The sequence below is a fragment of the Macaca mulatta genome, chromosome 6 (genome assembly GCF_049350105.2).
Source record: "Macaca mulatta isolate MMU2019108-1 chromosome 6, T2T-MMU8v2.0, whole genome shotgun sequence".
Taxonomy (NCBI): Eukaryota; Metazoa; Chordata; class Mammalia; order Primates; family Cercopithecidae; genus Macaca; species Macaca mulatta.
This window is the reverse complement of record NC_133411.1, coordinates 100007577-100028409: the sequence shown is the minus strand read 5'-3', so window position 1 is coordinate 100028409 and position 20833 is coordinate 100007577. Positions and strand designations below refer to the sequence as shown.

Genomic DNA, 20833 nt, shown 5'->3' with positions numbered 1-20833 from the left:
TCTTCAGTATACAAATGGTTGAGTTTTTTAAATTGTATACATGTAACTACCACCCTAATAAAGATCTAGAACATTTCCATCACCCCCAAACTTTTCTTACTTCCTTTCAATCCATTCCCCTTCTACACCCCACCTCACCCTGCAACCTCTGTTCTAATTTCTATCTCCTTAGATGTGTTTTGCCTGCTCTTAAATTTCATATGAATGACATATATAGCATATACTCATTTCCAGGCTGTTACATGTATTAATAGTTGGTTCTTTTTAATTACTAAGTAGTGTACATTTTGGAAATATATCACGATTTGCTTGTGCATGTTCCTGTTCATGGACATTTGTGCCATTTACAGTTTTTGGCTTTTATAAGTGAAGCTTCTGTGAACATTTTCATACGCACCCGGCCTTGTTTTTGTTTTTTCTGAGACATGATCTTGCTCTGTCACCAAGGCTAGAGTACAGTGGCACAGTCATAGCTAACTACAGCCTTGATCTCCTGGGCTCAAGCAATCCTCCTGCCTCAGCCTCCCAAGCAGCTGGGATTATAGGCATGCACCACCATGCCTAGATAATTTTTTTTTTATTTTTAGTAGAGAAAGGCCTCGCTGTGTTACCCAAGCTGGACTTGAACTCCTGAGCTCAAGGGATCCTCTCACTTGGCCTCCCAAAGTGTTGGAGTCCAAGCATTAGCCACCATGCCCAGCCTAGTTACGGATTTTCTTTGCGTTTATCCTGTTTAGTATTTGCTGGGCTTCTTTGATTCTTAAGTTAATGTTTTTCACCAAATTTGGGATTCAGGAGTATAATTTATTCAGATTTTTTTTTTCTCCCCTATTCTCTGTTTTCTCTACTCTGGGACTCCAATTACATATAAATAGTTGACTTTATACAGATTCACAGGTAACTTACGTTTATCTTTTTTCCCAGTCTCTTTTTCCTCTCTTCTTTAGTGTAGATGATTCCCATTGATCAGTTTTCGAGTTCACTGAGGTTTTCTTCAGTCTTTTTCAGTCTGTTATTAAGTCCATCCAGTGAATTTTTCTTTCAGATATCATACTTCGTAGTTCAGCAATCACCATTTGGTGTTCTAAAGTTGCAATTTGTCTGTTAACGTATTCTGTTTTTAGCCCATTATAACCACTTCCTCAAGTCCTTGAACATGTATATAATAGTTTATTTAAAGCCTTTGTTTGTTAATTCCAACATTTGGGTTATCTTCAAGTCTGTTTCTGTAGTTTTCTTTATTTTTTTCCCTCCTTCATATGTTCCAAGTTGTTATTTCTGAACAGTAGGATTATTGGTGATTCCAATTTTTTTTAACTTACATGTTTTCTACTTTTTTCTATAACAAACATAGGTAGAACAGTACAGCCCTTTCTTTTTTCTTTGCATACTCAGCAAGTTCTTATATGTTGGACATTGTGAATTATGAGTTGTTGAGTCTCTGGATTCTGTCATATTCTTCTGAAGAGTGTTGGTTTTTGTTCTAGTGGGCATCTAGTGGCTGATTACCTTGCCTATGTTGAGGCTTGGTTTTACAACTAGCTATGATGAGTTTTGCCCTTAATTTTAGGGTAAACACTGGGACCTGTGACATTATCTTTATTCCCAAGAAATGGCCTTCATGGGTTGCAGGGGAAAGCCCGAGGTATTCATCAAGCCTCTTTAATTTGGCAAGATACCAAGTCTAAACCATCTGTCCTTCAGCAGAGCCTAAATCTCTGCTCATGTTCTTCAGACTTCTAGCTGTAAGCCTTTTGTCAGCTCCTTTGAGTCTTCCCATGCAAACATAGTTCGAAATTTAACCAAAAAAATTAAGAAGAATTTATACACAGATTTGGAATTGTTCCCATTCATAGTTGGTGCCTTTTTGTTAGGAATTTACCTTCCTGGTTTCCAGCTGTTCTGGCACCCCCAGACTCCATCCTTTGATACCTTAAGCCAATAAAATTGCAGCCTTCTGCTTGGGTTCTGGCTAGCCTGCACATGCAAGAAGGCAGGTCTCTCAGCCAAAGGGCCACTCAGTGCAGAGCCCTTCTTTGAAGGGTTTAGTTTCTTCCAGTCTCTGCCTGCTTTTGGTTGCTTCTCCAATCCTATCAAATAGATGTATTGTATATTTTGTCCAGAGTTTATCATTGTGACCAATGTGAGGGTTAACCAACTGCCAGGATAAGAACCCTCTGTATAGTATAATTTTAAAAATGCATTTGTTTTGAAATAGGGTTAGCTTTTCCATTAATAAAATAATGTATTTTTAAACAAAAATAATAATAAAATGAATGTTTATGTGTCAAAAAAAAAAGTCTGAAAAGATATGTTCCAAGTTGTTATTTCTGAACAGTAGGATTATTGGTGATTTCAATTTTTTTTAACTTACATGTTTTCTACTTTTTTCTATAACAAACATAGGTAGACCAGTAAAAGTCCTTTCTTTGTTCTCCTGGGTAAATAATTTGCTTACAGTGACTCTTTATAATAAGATATGCTTGTGGTTCTTTGATGCATTTTATATTTCAATTTCCATAGGTTACCAATCTAAAATGCTAGTAGTCTACTGGTATGGTAAACAATATTCTTTCCGACTTTAGGAATAAAGAAATTGGGACAAATTAAAGTTAAATAGCTTGTCTAGAACTTCAAGCATATTGATAGAGTAGCCAGAAATAGATCTTAAATTTTAAGTCCCTCAGTTCAGCTGTGTACACTATTTCTAAGCCCTCAGCATCCGTGTATGCAGTTAATTCTACATTTTCTAATGACTGTAGAAGAAAATTATCATAGTTAAATATAAGCCTCAAATATTTTGGAAACTTCACTTCAGTCACTGATTTCAATCTCCTCTCCATCAACTCTTTTACTAGAACTCCTAACAAGTGGAAAATTTAACTGATTTTAATTTTACTACATTTAACCCTCCAAGAGCTAATAGCAAAATAAAAGGAAGGCATGCATTCAGATAGCAGGGAATTTCCTTCTTTCCTGGGTTGTAAGTTTCTTTATAAAATAAAGGATGAGTATTCAATGTAATCATTCAGTGGTAGATATGTAAACTTAGCCAAGCATATTTTAATCATATTCTTATGTTTTTACTAACATAATATACTTAAAATGTCATAAAACTTAGTGATAGAATTAGTGTTGTCACTCTGAAGTTCAGATTGAAATAAAATAAATCTTTTTTTTTTTTTTTTTTTTTTTTTTTTGAGACGGAGTCTTGCTCTGTCACCCAGGCTGGAGTGCAGTGGCCGGATCTCGGCTCACTGCAAGCTCCGCCTCCCGGGTTTACACCATTCTCCTGCCTCAGCTTGCCGAGTAGCTGGGACTATAGGCGCCCGCCACCTCGCCCGGCTAGTTTTTTTGTATTTTTTAGTAGAGACGGGGTTTCACCGTGTTAGCCGGGATCGTCTCTCGATCTCCTGACCTCGTGATCCGCCCGTCTCGGCCTCCCAAAGTGTTGGGATTACAGGCTTGAGCCACCGCGCCCGGCCTTGAAATAAAATAAATCTTATAAAAGATGTCAAATAAAACTTTTAAAAGCCTGTAAAATTGTATTAAAATAAGAAATAATTATTAATTTTTTTTTTTTTTTTTTTTTTGAGACAGGTTCTGACTCTGTCACCTAGGCTGGAGTGTGGTCACTTGATCACAGCTCACTGCAGCCGCAGGCTCCTCCTGGATTCAAGCAGTCCTCCCACTTCAGCCTCCTAAGTAGCTGAGACTACAGGCGTGCACCACCACCCCTGGTTAATTTTTGTATATTTTGTAGAGATGTGGTTTCACGGTGTTGCCCAGGCTGGTCTTGAACTTCTGAGCTCACATGATCCACCTGCCTCAGCCACCCAAAGTGCTGGGATTACAGGTGTAAGCCACCATCCCTGGCATCTATTAAATCGTAATCGTTTTCAAAATGCGATCCTACGCTTGGCACAGTGGTTCATCCCTGTAATCCCAGCACTTTGGGAGACCGAGGGAGGTGGATCACTTGAGGTCAGGAGTTTGAGACCAGCCTGGCCAACATGGCAAAACCCTATCTCTACTAAAAATACAAAAATTAGCCAGGCATGGTGGTGGGTGCCTGTAGTCCCAGCTACTAGGGAGGCTAAGGCAGGAGAATCGCTTGAACCCGGGAACTGGAGGGCTGAGATCGTGCCACTGCACTCTAGCCTGGGTGACAGAGGGAGACTTCGTCTCCAAAAAAAAAAAAAAAAAACTGTGGGGTGGGTGCAGTGGCTTATGCCTGTAACCCCAGCACTTTGGGAGGCTGAGGCCAGTGGATCCCGAGGTCAGGAGTTTGAGACAAGCCTGGTCAACATGGTGAAACCCCATCTCTACTAAAAAATACAAAAATTGGCCAGGCGCAGTGGCTCACGCCTGTAATCCCAGCACTTTGGAAGGCCGAGGCGGGTGGATCACAAGGTCAGGAGTTCAAGACCAGCCTGGCCAAGATGGTGAAACCCCGTCTCTACTGAAAATACAAAAAAAAAATTAGCCAGGCATGGTGGCAAGCGCCTGTAATCCCAGCTACTCCAGGGGCTGAGGCAGAGAATTGCCTAAACCTGGAGGGGCAAAGGTTGCAGTGAGCCAAGATCACACCACTGCACTCCAGCCTGGGCAACAGAGCGAGACTCTATCTCAAAAAAAAAAAAAAAAAAGAAAAAAAACAAAAATTAGCCAGGTCTGGTGGCACACACCTGTAATCTCAGCTACTCTGGAGGCTGAGGCAGAACTGCTTGAACCCGAAAGGCAGAGGTTGCAATGAGCTTAGATTGCACCATTGCACTCCAGCTCTGGGTGAGAGAGTAAGACTTGTCTCCGGGGGGGAAAAAAAGGATCCTGGACTGGATCCTGTGCTAGAGACTGAAAAGGGCTATAAGGAGAACTAACTAGCAGGATGAACATGTTAATACAAATGGTAGACTAAAAAATACAGTATCAATGGAAAATCTTCTGAATTTGATAACTATACTGTGGTTACATGAGAGAATTTTCTTGCTGTTGGGAAGTACATACTACTGAAGGGCATGATATTTGCAACTTACTGTCAAGTAGTTCAGAATAATAGTATGTGTGTATATACACATACGTGTGTCACAAAGTGAAAAAGTGAGTGATAAACAAATGTGACAAATGTTTTTTAAAATTGTTGAATCTAGGTAATGGATGTTCAAGCAGTAACTATTATTCTTGCAACTTCTTTGTAAGTTTGAAATTATTTTAAAAATAAAATGTATTTTTAAACTTAATACTTCTGGGTTTGTTTTCTTAGAATATTATATATTCAAATTTGTTTTTCGATATCTGTTTGAAACATTAGAATCACATCACTATACATGATGTATCACTAAATTTTATGAATTTTTTTTTTAAAGAGAACCTTTGGAGCTTGAGAGTCTAACCAGAAGAAAATCTTCATGTTTGAATGTATTTGCAGAAATTAGATAATTAAATCATTGTGCTAAACCTAGGTAAGGAGAAATATTGAAAAAAATATTGGCTGAAAAGAGCAATTTTATTAGTAAGAATGACATAGTTACAAATTAATTTTAATTCCAACATTGTTTTAAATGAGAATTGCTTATAAGAATATCCACTTAAATTGTGTGTGTTTGCCACCATATGTAACAGTGTAATTAAGCATCTGTCTACATTTCTAGGGGTTTTAAATTTGTAGAATCTTGCTCTGGGGCCTAAAACTTCAATAGTTAAAGATTTCACCAGAGAACTCATAAAAAAAATTTTAAAAAACATTATTTTTTTCTTTTTGGCATGAGAGATTATTAAATAATACAAGAGCGACTATGGCTATATAAATTAAGGAATATGAAGATTCTTATTTTTCACGCTTGTGAAAATCTAAAATAGTTTTCATCTGAAATTTTTAATTTGCCTTGTAAGATTATTTCAGTCTTTTTTAGAGATAATTTTTTAAACTAAAGAACTGATACTACATAATGATATATCTTATTTGTCTTACTAAATAATTTCATAAGATTCAAGTATAGAATACTCTTTTTAAATGTGTAATTATGTATTATTATGACAGTCCATGCAGCTGCTCTGAACTGTGTGGTATAGGAAAAAAAACTATAGTCCATAGTTAGGAATACTAAAACTGACTTTTAAATAAATTATTTTTTCTAGAACTGCTTTCTTTACTTATAAATTCAAATTGCTAGAGACTCACCTTTCTGAGTAAGTTACATATTTCTTCTGATCATGAATCTTGACCTGTTATATTTGGGTCAAATGCAATTCTGAAATAAAGTGTGAATTATTTTTTATTGTGGAGTATATATACTGTTTGGTCTTGCATGTATAAAATACAAGTTTAAAATTCAAGTGAAAGTTGTTCCCAAAAATGTTTAAACATTCTCTAACAATCATTTTAGATACTACACTTTAGTGAGTGTCTTGGGGTTGCATCATCCTATACATATTTTTTTCACATTAGATTTTTAACGTTTTCTCTACTTAATCTTTTTTTGTTTTTGTTTTTGTTTTTTGAGACGGAGTCTCGCTCTGTTGCCAGTCTGGAGTGCAGTGGCGCAATCTCAATTCATTGCAACCTCCGCCTCCTGGGTTCAAGCTATTCTCCTGCCTCAGCTTCCTGAGTAGCTGGGACTACAAGCGCACGCTACCATGCCCAGCTAATTTTTTCGTATTTTTAGTAGAGACAGGATTTCACCATGTTGGCCAGGATGGTCTTGATCCCTTGACCTCATGATGCACCTGCCTCGGCCTCCTGAAGTGCTGGGATTACAGGTGTGAGCCACCACGCCTGGCCTATTTCATCTTTAAAGATGAAAAATAAGATTTTTAGAGTTTAGCATATTTCAACCGAGACCCACATGCTTCCCTTCATCCTTCAATTGTTTCTTCATGTCAGGAAAGATATGAGTTAATATAAAAGTGAAAATGTTGCCTTCTGTGTTAGTCTACAAGAAGCTATGTTGGAGAAAATGATTCTCTTTAAAAATACTGAGCTGGAATGATTACAGAGAAACCTCATGTTTAGGAAATGACCTATTGATTGGCTATCTAAAGTTAGAAGCATTGACCTTGAGGCTCTTTTCTCCAATAGGTTTGTGTTTGTAGCTTATCTAAGATTGCTATCTTTAGTCAGCCCAGAGCAAATACTCATCATATCACACTCAAAACATATTCAAAGTGCTGTTTTAGCAAAAACGATAATTATATGAATGTAAAGAAAGAAAGAATGCAGATTTCTTAACTTTCTCTGTTGCCTTAACTGCTTCATATCATATCACGGTGGCACAGGTCATTGTTTTATTTGTTGGCATGGCTAGTATGCTCAATTCTGTGTTCTGTGCCCATCTTTAAAAAAAATACAACCAGGAATACTGGATCATACAACAAGTTTTCTCTGTCTCTAAAAAATTAAATTAATGAAGGAATAAAGGGAGGAAAGGAAACCCCTGCAGAAATTTAATAGAAACATACATTTAATGCTTTATATTCTGTTTTTCTGGTATACTGGTGACCTCTCAGTAAAAAAAATGTTTTCCATTTGAGTCTGTTCTTTTGTTGGACCATCCATATGTTCAAATATTATTCCTCATTGATCAACAGTGGATAATTGTGAACTTTCTGGGACCCTTTAGGGGTTCAGTCTACAGTTGGGGTGTGTGTGTGTGTGTGTAAAATATTAATATATGACATATAGAGAATATTTATCCTTATTAAAACTTTTGATTGCACCAAAATGGCTTCTAAATTCCACAATGGTATACCAATGTGGTATATTATTTTCCCACTTTCTGTGCTAACACAAGTAGTAAATGAAATAGATCTCATTACTTTCAGAAAGAAGTAAGCAGTCACACTGTCTTACACTGAAACCACCAATTGGCTTATATTTTAATAGCCCTGTGCTGTAGATAAGAGCCTGGGATCTTGACTCAGCTACTTCAACTAGGATTTATTGGGAGCCTCTTATGTGTTGGCACTGTCACAGGAAATAGGAGTAAAGGGTCAACAAAACAAACTTCCTGCCTTCATGGCACTTATATTCTTACTTACTAAGCACTATGGCCTTTACTGTATGACCTCTACAGACCTCAGTTTCTTCATCAGCAAAATGAGGGTAATACACCTGTTTTGAGAGATTATTTTTCGGGGTACATGAATTAGTGTATGAAGGGGCACAGTGCCATATCAGGAATATAGTAAATACTTTTAACTTTCCCTTTTGTTTATTAATGATGATAATAATTATTAGAAATACATATTAAAACTTAAAATCTAGTTGCTTAAAATTGAATTTTAAAAAGTCTTAGGCTGGGCATGGTGGCTGTCGCCCTGTAATCCCAGCGCTTTGGGAGGCTGAGGCAGGTGGATCACCTGAGGTCGGGAGTTCAAGACCAGCCTGACCAATGTGGGGAAACCCCGTCTCTACTAAAAATGCAAAATTATCCAGGTTTGGTGGTGCATGCCTGTAATCCCAGCTACTCAGGAGGCTGAGGCAGGAGAATCACTTGAACCCAGGAGGCGGAGGTTGCAGTGAGCCGAGATCGCGCCATTGCACTCCAGCCTGGGCAACAACAGCAAAAAATCCGTCTCAAAAATAAATAAATAAACAAAAAGTCTTCATATTCTGTGGGCTATTCACATATAATATTATATGGCTAGAGTACTATCAAGGCTGATAATTTTACATACATGCCATCAAATTTTAGACTTCTGTAATCTATTCATTCATATGTAGGCGTGAATTGAAAACTGCGTTTTTGAGGAAATCTTGGCCCTTCCTTCCCCCAGGGACTTCCTACCCTCTTTTGGTAGGTTGAGGGGCCATCTCTTCGGACACATATCCTGGTTTGGCTTCACAATTTCAAGAGTGGATATTAAAGCATATTGATGTATCCGGAAATAGCAGAATAATCTGTCATCCAGGTTCTTGCTAGAAAATACAACTTCAAACTTTCTGTTACACAATCCTTTTTGGACAAAAATTAAAATAATATTGATATGATTGTCTAAAGGATATTGTCTGTGCATTCCTTTAGATAATGCTTGATTTTACCCCTTGAGCAAGCCAGGCTAGTACAGACTATCAAGTCATCTAAAACATATTATCTTAATGTTCCTCTGAGTTACTTCTCCTGAGTTGATTTTTTGTGTTGTGTCAAAAGTCTCCACAGAGAACACAACCATAAAAATACAACTATTCTCTATAGGTGATTAACTTTTACCACCTAGAAGTGATAAATCATAATCAATTGTGTATCCCTCTTTGTAACTGTAAGTAGGGGCTGGACACAGTGGCTCATGCCTGTAATTCCAATACTTTGATAGGCCAAGGCAGGAGGATTGCTGGAGGCCAGGAGTTCGAGACCAGCTGGGCAACATAGCAAGACCTTGTCTCTACAAAAAAAAATTTTTGTAATTAGCTGGGGGCTGGGCGCAGTGGCTTATGTCTATAATCCCAGCACTTTGGGGTCCCAAGGCGGGCAGATCACTTGAGGCCAGGAGTTCAAGATCAGCCTGGCCAAAATGGCAAAAGCCTGTCTCTATGAAAAATTCAAAAACTTAGCCAGGCGTGGTGGTGCACACCTGTAATCCCAGCTACTTGGGAGGCTGAGGTAAGAGGATCACTTGAACCTGGGAGACAGAGGTTGCAGTAAGCTGAGATCATGCACTGCACTCCAGCCTGAGTGACAGAGCAAGACTCTGTCTCCAAAAAAAATAAAAAATTAGCCAGGTATGGTGGTGAGCTCCTGCAGTCCCAGCTACTCCAGGAGCTGAGGCAGGAGGAACACTTGGGCCCAGGAGTTTGAGGTTATGGGTAAGCCGTGATAGTGCCACTGCACTCCATCCTGGATGACAGAGTGAGACTCTGGGCACCCTACTCCAACAAAAAAAACCTCATAGGGAGACTCTGTCTTTACAAAAATATTTTTTTAATTAGCCAGGCATGGTGGTGCATGCCAGTGGTCCCAGCTACTCCAGAGGCTGAGATGCAAGGATCACTTGGGCCTGGGTGATGGAGGCTGCAGTGAGCCATGATCACACCACTGCACCCCAGCCCAAGTGACAGAGCAAGACCCTGTCTTAAAAAAATAAATAAATAAACAATCATCAATAGGAAACTCAGAGCCAAATGTTTAGCCATAAACTGGCAAATGAACAAGCCCTTACCACATCTCCACCTTTCTCTACTTTGTTTACTCTTCATCCCTTTTTTCTACTATAATGTATATATGTCATCCCACATGCTTTTTTCAATAGAGGGTATGAATAAATAACTATTAAGCAAAGGTAGCTTTACTGCTGTATTTTAATATGATATTATTAAAATGTTTACTATTAAGTCACTGTAGAAGTTTATCATTTGTTAGCCCCCATTGTTAGAATTTTTAAGTATTTTTTCTAGTAAATGAGTCATAGCATTCTTTATTATTGTGGTTCCCAAAGTATCTTTGTCTTGATGCTATAGGTTTTCCTTCATTTACAACATCTCTTGGGTAAACATTTCCACAATCCTCTGTTTCTACTGATGGATATAAATTGTTGGCTCAAAAGTATTGAAATCTGACCAACTCAAGACATCTTTCAGTAGCCAACATCTTCCTTTTTTCATGTGCAGATTTACTCCTCTGGATTAATCTTATAAGTGGATTCACAGGTGTTTCCCATCAATATGACTTTTTAACTTTTCTCTGTGAAACAGAAATAAAATAATAGATGGCATCAACCTATAGTGATGCCCAAGGGATATATTTGAGAGTCTTTGGGAAATAATTCCAATCCTTTTCTACTTTAACAAGATCTAAATATAATAATTATCACCTGATTTGAAAACACTTGAAAAAAAAGAACTTTCATGGCCTCATAATTTTTTTTTTTTTTTTTTTTTTTTTTTTGAGTCAGAGTTTCCCTCTGTTGCCCAGGCTGGAATGCAGTGGCGCAATCTAGGCTCACTGCAACCTCCACCTCCCGGGTTCAAGTGATTTTCCTGCCTCAGCCTCCTGAGTAGCTGGAATTACAGGCACGCACCACCACACCTGGCTAATTTTTGTATTTTTAGTAGAGATGGGGTTTCACCATGTTGGTCAGGCTGGTTTCGAACTCCTGACTTTGTGATCCGCCCACCTCAGCCTCCCAAAGTGCAGGGATTACAGGTGTGAGCCACCACACCTGGCATGGGCTCATAATTAAATTTAAAATGTTGCTTAGAGCTAGTATACAAAGCAAAGAAGTAGGAAATCATGTTTTCAACAAAATGTGTAACACATGTAAAATATACTTTACATCCATTACAATATCTCAAACCCCAAGATTGTAAATATTTACAGACCCAGAAGTAAATTTAATTCCAGAAGAGGAAAACTTAATTTATTGAGCACTAATGATTTTAGCCCATGGGTCATCAGGACAGTGGCAAAAAAAAAAAAAATATATATATATATATATATATATATATATATATATATACACACGCACACACACACACACACACACCCCTATAGGAAAAGCCCAGTTAGAGTTTTGAAATGTCTCTTTAGGATTGAGTTCAATATCCATGTATCCATAAGGTAAGGATTATGATTGTAAACTTTTTTTTTTTTTTTTGAGACGAAGTCTTGCTCTGTCACCCAGGCTGGAGTGCAGTGGCATGATCTCAGCTCACTGCGACCTCTGCCTCACGGATTCAAGCAATTCTCCTGCCTCAGTCTCCCAAGTAGCTGGGATTACAGGCGCCCACCATTATGCCCAGCTAATTTCTGTATTTTTAGTAGAGATCAGGTTTCACCATGTTGGCCAGGCTGGTCTCAAATTACTGAACTCAAGTGATCCCACGCCTCAGCCTCCCAAAGTGCTGCTGGGATTACAGGCGTGAGCCACCCCACCTGGCCAATTGTAAACAATTTTCATAGCCCCTCCTGGTAATTGTTTAGCCATACCTGGTTCTGTTCAATTTTTTTCATAAGTCAGTTCTTTTTTTTTTTTTTTTTTTTTTTTTTTGAGACAGAGTCTCGCACCCTCACCCTGGCTGGAGTCTGGAGCGCAGGCACGATCTCAGCTCACTGCAACCTCTGCCTCCGCCTCTGTCTCCACCTCCCGGGTTCAAGCCATTCTCCTGGCTCAGCCTCCCTAGTAGCTGGGATTACAGGTGCCCACCACCACACCCAGCTAATTTTTGTATTTTTAGTAGAGACAGGGTTTCACCGTGTTGGCCAGGCTGGTCTCAAACTCCCAACCTCGTGATTCGCCTGCCTTGGCCTCCCAAAGTGCTGTGATTACAGCTGTGAGCCACCATGCCCAGCCCATAAATCAGTTCTTAGTGGGACTTTATATCAGTTTAATTGTACATGAATTCTCTCTATCCTGTTACTTTGTTATATTATCCCAGGATTAAGTAGTCAATCTCATCTTACATGTTCTCGTGTTATTTTCTAAACTAGTCAACAGTAGTAATTTACTGCTTATATAACACATTCATTAATATATTATTTACTTTAAATCAATGCATTTTTCTATTAATGGAAGATGTATTAGTGATGTAAAGTAAATAAGTTCAGGATCCTTTAAGAATTCTTGCCATCTAGAAGGCAGTTGCATTGTGGGATTAAAAAAAAAAAAAAAAGACATTCAGAGAAGAAATGCTTTTGGGGAGAGAACTGGGAGTAAAATAGCGTAGTACCAGACAGAGTGAAAACAACTGTAGACTTGGAGGCTAAATGTAACAAAAAATTGTCTATTTCTACATGATCTTAACTAGGATGAGAAGAAATCATAGTGTTAGGAGCCTAACTGATTCTCCGGAACCTAACAGGATCTGTCATAAGGTGACAGGAACTTTCATGACCAGTAGTCAGCAACTGAAGGACATTACCTGACACAGTTAGGTCTTTTTGAAGTGCATCATTAAGAAATCAATCAAAAAAGAAAATATAGTAACTTGATGCCAGTTTTATGTTGTTCATAATAATTTACTTTATGTGATATTTTATTCATCTCTTTAGTTAATGGTATCAATACATTGGAGGCATTTTGTTTATAGTTTAAAGTTTTCTGAAATTTATAATTGGAAGAAATAAAAGATGTAAGAATTACAAAGGAAAAAACAAAAGTGAAATTATTCATACATGATATGATTATTTAGGAAATTCAAAATCTACAGATAATTTTTTAGGATAAAAAGGATAATTTAGCAAGGTTGCTGGATACAAAATCAGTACACAAAAATCAAAAGCTTTTTTTTTTTTTTTTTTTTAGATGGAGTTTCGCTCTTGTTGCCCAGGCTGGAGTGCAATGGTGCAATCTCGGCCCACCGCAACATCTGCCTACCAGGTTCAAGTGATTTTCCTGCCTCAGCCTCCCGAGTAGCTGGGATTACAGGCATGCACCACCACACCTGGCTAATTTTTTTTTTTTTTTTTTTTTTTTTGTATTTTTGTATTTTTGTATTTTTAGTAGAGACAGGGTTTCTCCATGTTGGTCAGACTGGTCTCGTACTCCCAACCTCTGGTGATCCGCCTGCCTCGGCCTCCCAAAGTGCTGATATTACAGGTGTGAGCCACCATGCCCAGCCTGCATTTCTATATGCCAACAAGAAGTAGTTATAATGTTTAAAGATCCATTTATAGTAGCACCAACAAATACGCAGTACTAAGAAAAAAAAGCTAAAAGACATATGTTCATAGATTTCATCAGTCAACATAATAAAGATGTCAATTTTCCACAAATTGATATATAAGTTTAACAGAATTCCTGTCAAACTGCCAGCAAGATTTTTTTGTAGATGTAAAATTTTGAAGTCCCAAAGCCACCCCTCACTTCTAACATCAACTGCAAGTTTGGGCATATCTAAGACCACCTTCAGGTTTGATAATTTGCCAGCACTCATAGAGCTAGCTCACTGTAAACTGTTGCATTCAGTTACAGCTTACTCCAGTGAAAAGATACCAATTAACATCAGCTAAGGAAGTGTCACATAGAGCAATGTTTAGGAAAGTTCCAAGCATGACCTTCCAATTGTCCTCTCTCAGTTGAATCATGGACACCTCTGTCTTCTTCCAGCAACAATGTTTGAGAATATATTTAGAATTCTAAATCTGGGAAGTTCATTGGAGGCTTGGTGTCCAGAGTTTTTATTGGGATTCAGTTACTTTGACATGTTAACCACCCACATGGCAAACTTTAGTCTCCAGACCCTCCAAAGGTCAAGCTGATGCAACACAGTCCAAAGGTCCAAATAAAGGAAGCCACTCATATCAGGCAGAACATTCCAAGGGCTAAGAGATTACTCCCCAGGTGCTGAGGGCAAAGGCCAGACCTCTCTTTGGGCAAGGTTAATCCTTTACGGCACAGTGGATATAGACAAAATTATTCTAAATTTCTATGGAAAGGCAAAGGATCTAGAATACCTAAAACAATTTTTAAAAAGAAGAATAAAATATGAAAAATCAGTCTAGCTAACTTCAAGACTTATTACTGGCAAAGATGCAGAGAAACTGGATCGCTCATAGATTGCTGGAGGGAATATAAAGTGGCACAATGGACCTGGAAACAGTGTGCCAGTTTCTTGAAAAACTAAACATGAACTAAACATGCAACTAACGTACAACCTAGCAATTGCATTATTGCATTTATCCCAGAGAAATGAAGCAATGGAGTTTATCCCAGAGAAATTAAGATTTATGTTCACACAAAAACCTGTACCTGAATGTTTTAGTACCTTTAGTCACAATAGCAAAAAAAAAAAAAAAAAAAAAAACTGTAAACAACCCAAATGTCCTTCAACAGGGGAATGGTTATGGTTAAACAAGCTGTGGTATATCCATACTATGGAATACTACTCAAAAATAAAAAGGAACAAACTCTTGACACAGAACAACCTTGATAAATCTTCAGAGAATTAAGCTGAATGAAAAAAAGCCAATTCCAAAAGTTTACATGGTGTATGACTTCATTTATATAGCATTCTTGAAATGACAAAATTGTAGAAATGGAAAACAGACTAGTAGTTGCCAAGGGTTAAGGAGGGGAGTTGGGGGAAGGAAGTGGGGGTGGCTATACAATGGCAGTATGTGACGAATCTTTTTGGTGATGGAAATGTTCTGTATCTTAAATGACATTTTCAGTATCACAATTGTCATATTGCACTGCTTCACAAGATGTTACCGCTGGGGAAAATGATAAAAGGAACACAAGACCTCTCAGTTATTTCTTATAACTGCATATGAATCTACACTGTCTCCAAAAGTGTAATCATAAATACAAGAATTAATGAATAAATGAGTCTAATATATGAAGTGCAAATCCTCTTTGGACAAAATGATAAAACTTTATAAGAGGCATTAAAGAAGATCTAAATAAATGGCAAGATATATCATGTGGGTTAACTGGAAAACTCAGTGTCTTAGTCCATTCAGGCTGCTATAACAGACTGTGATAGACTGGGTGGGTTATAAACAACGGAAATATATTTCCTACCATTCTGAAGTCTGGGAATTCTCAGACAGGCACCCAGCAGATTCAACGTCTGATGAGGTCCTGCTTTCTTTTTCATAGATTTCAAAAGATTTCAAAAGTAATCTTTTCACTGTGTCTTCACAGGGAAGAAGGGGGGTGAAGGAGATCTCTGGGGTGACTTTTATAAGGGCAGTAATTCCACTCATGAGGTTTCTACCCTCATATCTTAATCACCTGCCAAAAGCCCCTTCTCCAGATACCACCACATTAGAGATTAGGTTTCAACATATGAATTCTGAGGGGAAACAAACATTCAGTCTACAGCACTCAGTATTTTAAATATATCAATTATCCCCAAATTGGTCTGTGGGCTTTAGAACAATTGTAAATTATTAAGTGACTGGGGTAATCTATACTGGCTAGTTTACCACCTACTAGTGGCCACAAAGCAAGATCTATGCTTTTGAAAGTCTGTCAAAGCAATAAAAAAGTATGCTGTGCATACAGAAGTTCATATAATGATTTATCCATATATTCAGAACACCAATAGCTTTGTAAATTCACAAGTTTTTACTGCCATTATCTTCTGTAGGCTCCTACTTCCTTAACTTCAAAATGGGAATCATCATCAAATAGTACAAAAACCAAGTTTCTAAGTTTTTAATAACACTTGTAAGCATAAATGTTATGGTTAATTGTGTTTGTGAAACATGTTTATACAACAAACATTTATAAAGCCTCAACTATGATTTCTGGGATAAGTAATTTGGAGGCCTTCTCCCCAAATGATTTGGTGATAAAACAAGGTATATCTTATACATGAAATGACTAGTAAAGCAAAGCAAGTACACAATTAGTTAATATAAACTAGCCAGATGCAGTGGCTCATGCCTGTAATCCCAGCACTTTGGGAGACTGAGGCGGGGAGATCACCTGAGGTCAGGAGCTCGAGACCAGCCTGGCCAACATGGTGAAACCCTGTCTCTACCAAAACTACAAAAATTAGCTGGATGTGGTGGTACACACCCGTAGTAGTCCCAGCTACTTGGGAGACTGAGGCAGGAGGAGGTTGCAGTGAGCCAAGATTGCACCACTGCACTCCAGCCTGGGTAACAGAGTGAGACTCCATCTCACAAAAAAATAGAAATAAATAAATAAATAAAACTTTAGTATAAACTATATATGAAATACTGAAACATAAAGGGAGTAGTTGGTATGAGCTAAGGTTAATCAAAGAAGGCTTAGTAGAAGAAGTAAATATTGAAGTGGCTTTTGAAACAATTAGACATACATCTTCTGAAAATTTTTTACTATCTCAATGCTTAACCAGTTTTTAAATACTGATTATATTAAGGCAAAATGTCAACAGTGTTATTTTACAATGAAGGAACTTGGGCCCTACAAAGCTCTTTTCTGAATGTGTTGAGAATACTAGAATCAGAAACTTGTACTTTAGGGAAATAACTCTTTTATGGTTCTTTGCATTTTGTTGTTTAGTACTATGTTACCTTGCAATCTTTTGGTAAAGTTACTTTTGAAAATGACAAAGAAGACCGGGTGTGGTGGCTTATGCCTGTAATCCCAGCACTTTGGGAGGCCAGGACGGGCGGATCACCTGAGGTCAGGAGTTCAAGAGCATCCTGGCCAACATGGTGAAACCCCATCTCTACTAAAAATACAAAATAAGCCGGGTGTGGTGGCACACACCTGTAATCCCAGCTACTTGGGAGGCTGATACAGGAGAAACACTTGAACCCGGGATGTGGGGTTTCAGTGAGCCGAGATCATGCCCTTGTACTCCAGCCTGGTCAACAAGAGCAAAAATCCATCTCAAAAAAAAAAGAAAAAAGATAAGGAAGGAAAAGAGTCTCAGTGTTATATTTGATATATTTCCATCTGCATTTAAAGTTGGGCCAAGTCAACTACATCTTGGGAATACAAGCTCATGAAGACTTAAAAGTTTGACTTTCTGTGAGTTCTCAATGCTGACACTAAAACTCTTCGATGCTAGTAAATTGTATTTACTAATAAGCACAACATTTTAGCTAAAGAGATCTGGAAGACACTTTGAGTATCTGTCAATGTTTATCAACTAGTTGCTAATGGACTATGGCCACCTGAGTCCACCTCATCACCTCATCAGTTTGTTGGAGAAGGCAAGAAATATACTCTACTTTCTTCAGCTTTTTTTTTTTTTTTTTTTTTTTTTTTTTTGAGATGGAGTTTCGCTGTTGCCAGACTGGAGTGCCATGGCGCGATCTCAGCTCAATGCAACCTCCACTTCCTGGGTTCAAGCAATTCTCCCACCTCAGCCTCCGGAGTAGCTGGGACTACAGGCCTACACCACCACGCCTAGCTAATTTTTGTATTTTTAGTAGAGACGGGGTTTCACTGTATTGTCCAGGATGGTCTTGATCTCTTGACCTCAGGATCCACCCGCCTCAGCTTCCCAAAGTGCTGGGATTACAGGCGTGAGCCACGGCACCAGGCCAGGAATTTCTTTCTTAATTCTGAGAGCTAGCATACACTTCAATATAAGGTAGATTTGCGACCAAGCACGGTGGTTCATGACTGTAATCCCAGCACTTTGGTAGGCCTAGGCAGGCAGATTGCTTGAGCCCAGGAGTTCAAGACCAGCCTGGGCAACATGGCGAAACCCCATCTCTACAATCCTACTACTCGGGAGGCTGAGGTGGGAGGATTTCTTGAGCCTTGGAGGCAGAGGCTGCAGTGAGCCATGGTTATGCCACTGTACTCCAGCCTGGGTGACAGAGCAATACCCTGTCTCAGATATATGCAGACAGGGTAGATTTATCAATCTATATTGAAGATGAGTAAAGTCTGACCCCTGCCTTCAAAAACTTTATTATAGTAATCTCATCTCTGACTGGATTTTAGAATCAAAAGAAACACAGGTATCAATTCCCTGCGATTTGCTTTTAGCAGCGTGGGCCTGGGCACTGCTTTATAATTTTAAAGACACATAAGCTAATACAGAAACATAAGACAGAATATGTTGAGTATATAAAGATGTTTGAGAAAGAATTTGAAAAGGCTTAAGGAATGTCAATGGAACTGGACATGACAGGATAGGGGATACTTATACAAGCAGAGTTGAGGTTATGATAAACCTGGAAAAGGAGGCTGGAGCCAGAGAACAGAAGGCCTTAAGCCTAATTAAGGAATTTCTACCTAATTTTATATAATGAGGAGCCATTGGATATTTTGAAGCATAGAAAGAGGTATGTGACACAAATGATACCTTAGAATTTTTCACTGGGTAGCAGGAGACAAGATCAAAGGGGAGAGACCGAAGACTGAAAGTAAAATCGGTTAGGAGGGATTTCTGAACTCTAAATGATCTACCATTAAATCTAAATCACTCTAGATTGCAGAGGGAATGGAAAGGAAGAAAAAAAACTTTCATGAGGTTTAATTGTCAGAATTTACTAACTGATTGGATCAGGAGGTAGCAAACGAGAGAAAGAAAAATCAAAGATGACTCAGGCTGTGAGGTAGAGCAGCTAAGAGAATGCTGTGACCATTTGTAGAAGTGAAGAGCTCAGTAGAAGAGCCTACCTGGAGGGTAGGCTCACCAGTTACCTCTGGACTGATTGCAGAAATGGAATATTATGACAGTGTATTCCCCATCCCAACACCTTACCACCACACACAACAGTCCTAAGGGCTGAGAAACCAGAGGTATCAGAGTATATGACAGAAGCAGAATTGTTAGCAAAATGTTATTTCTAGTTCAACTCCATTTTTTAATTCACTACTTTCAAATACTGTTTTACTAGGCTTTCTTTCAACTCCTACTTCATATTACTATTGCTACAGATTGATTTTATTCCTTATATGTGAATTAGCAGTAACTGAATTTTTGTACTCTGAGCGGTGTAAAGGAGAGTCCCAGGGAATTCTCTAGAGGCAGAATGAATTGATAAATGCAGTCAGGAAGGGTTAAATTCATCCTTCTGACTCCCCATAACTCATTCTCTACATATCAGCCAGTGCACTCTTAAAATGCTAGTCCGTTTATATTTCTCCCTTGATTAAAACCCTGTAAACAGATCTTCCAATGAACTTGGAATAAAAGCCTTCAGTATGACTTGCAAGATCTCACATGGCCTGGAGAATGCACATCTCTCTGAATCATCTGACACCACTTTCCCCTCACCCACCATGTTCCAAGTCACACTAACCTTTTGAGTTCCTCAACAATGACAACTTCTTTCCTCCTTAGAGCCCCTGCACTTGTTCTTCCACAACTCTGCCTAAAGCAGTCTGACCACAGACTTTCACCTGGCTCCTTGTTGCCATTCAGGTCTTAGGTCAAAAGTGTTCTTCAACCAGTTGAAACCGATGGCCTTCTTTCTCCTTCCCACCTCATCCTCCCCTTCATTCTCTTCACATCCCCTACTGGGTTTTCTTCTTAGTACTTCTAACTCTGAAGTTTGCATGTTCATTGGTTTACTTTTTACTTGTTGTCATGTTCCACTATCAAGTGTGCAGAGCCCTTATATTCCCTGCTCACCACTGCACCCCCAGCACCAAGAAACAGTGCCTGGCATACAATGAATGCATGTACAAATTAGTCAGTCACAGGAATTCTGAGAAAAATCTCTCTCCACACAATATATCCTTTATAATAGAATTCACAATTGAGAAAGGAGGAGGGCCACAGAAGATTTGGATATTTGAACTAGTAAATTCACATTTGTTTTGTTTTGCTTTGCTTTGAAATGAGAGCATTTTGCAATTCATTCTGTCTCATTCTTCCCTGTGCTAACTTCTCTCTCTCTGTCTCTCTCTCTCTCTCTCTCTCTCTCTCTCTCTGTCTCTCTCTCTCTCTCTCTCCCTGACCCCTCTCCCTAACCACCCCCTGCCCCCATCTTGTCTCTCAAGCTGGCAGCAATTGGTACCCAGCTAAGCAGAGAGGGGAAGCTGGGAGGAAAAGCCTGACAAGATATCTGTAAAGTTGTACCAGCCCTTTTCAACAGTGTTATTTTACAGTGAAGGAACTTGGGGCCCAGTAAAGCTCTTTGCTAAGTGTGTTGGGACTATTAGAAACTTGTCATTAGGGAAGTAACTACTTTGTGATTCTTTGCATTCCCTTGTTTACTTCTATGCTAACTTAGAATCCTTTAGTAAAGTTACTTTTGAAAATGACAAAGGGAAACTGGAAAGGGAAGCTTTTGCCCATGCTTGAGCTGAAGTTTTATGGGAAACAATGTAACCCTGGAGGCAAGACCTTGTGGCAACTGTGAGAGGAGTATGTGAGATAAGACAAGAGTAAAAACCAAATAAAACATTTCTATAACAGCTGTCTAGATTTGATAGGCAATCGAAGTAACAAAAATGCATCCATTTTTTATTGTCTAGGAGAAAGTTGATT

The 20833-nt window shown here is 38.6% G+C and overlaps 1 protein-coding gene across 18 annotated transcripts in view; it reads left to right on the top strand.

Annotated features, from left to right (window-relative positions):
- ARB2A (ARB2 cotranscriptional regulator A) overlaps positions 1-20833 on the top strand; it is a 479952-nt gene that overhangs the window by 445595 nt on the left and 13524 nt on the right. The window contains exon 11 of one of the 18 annotated variants that reach the window (XR_013418035.1): positions 5367-5462. The exons of the other annotated variants lie outside the window; for them this stretch is intronic. The gene's annotated coding sequence lies outside the window, so the exon portion shown is untranslated. The remainder of the gene's footprint in view (positions 1-5366; positions 5463-20833) is intronic. 18 annotated transcript variants of the gene reach the window in all.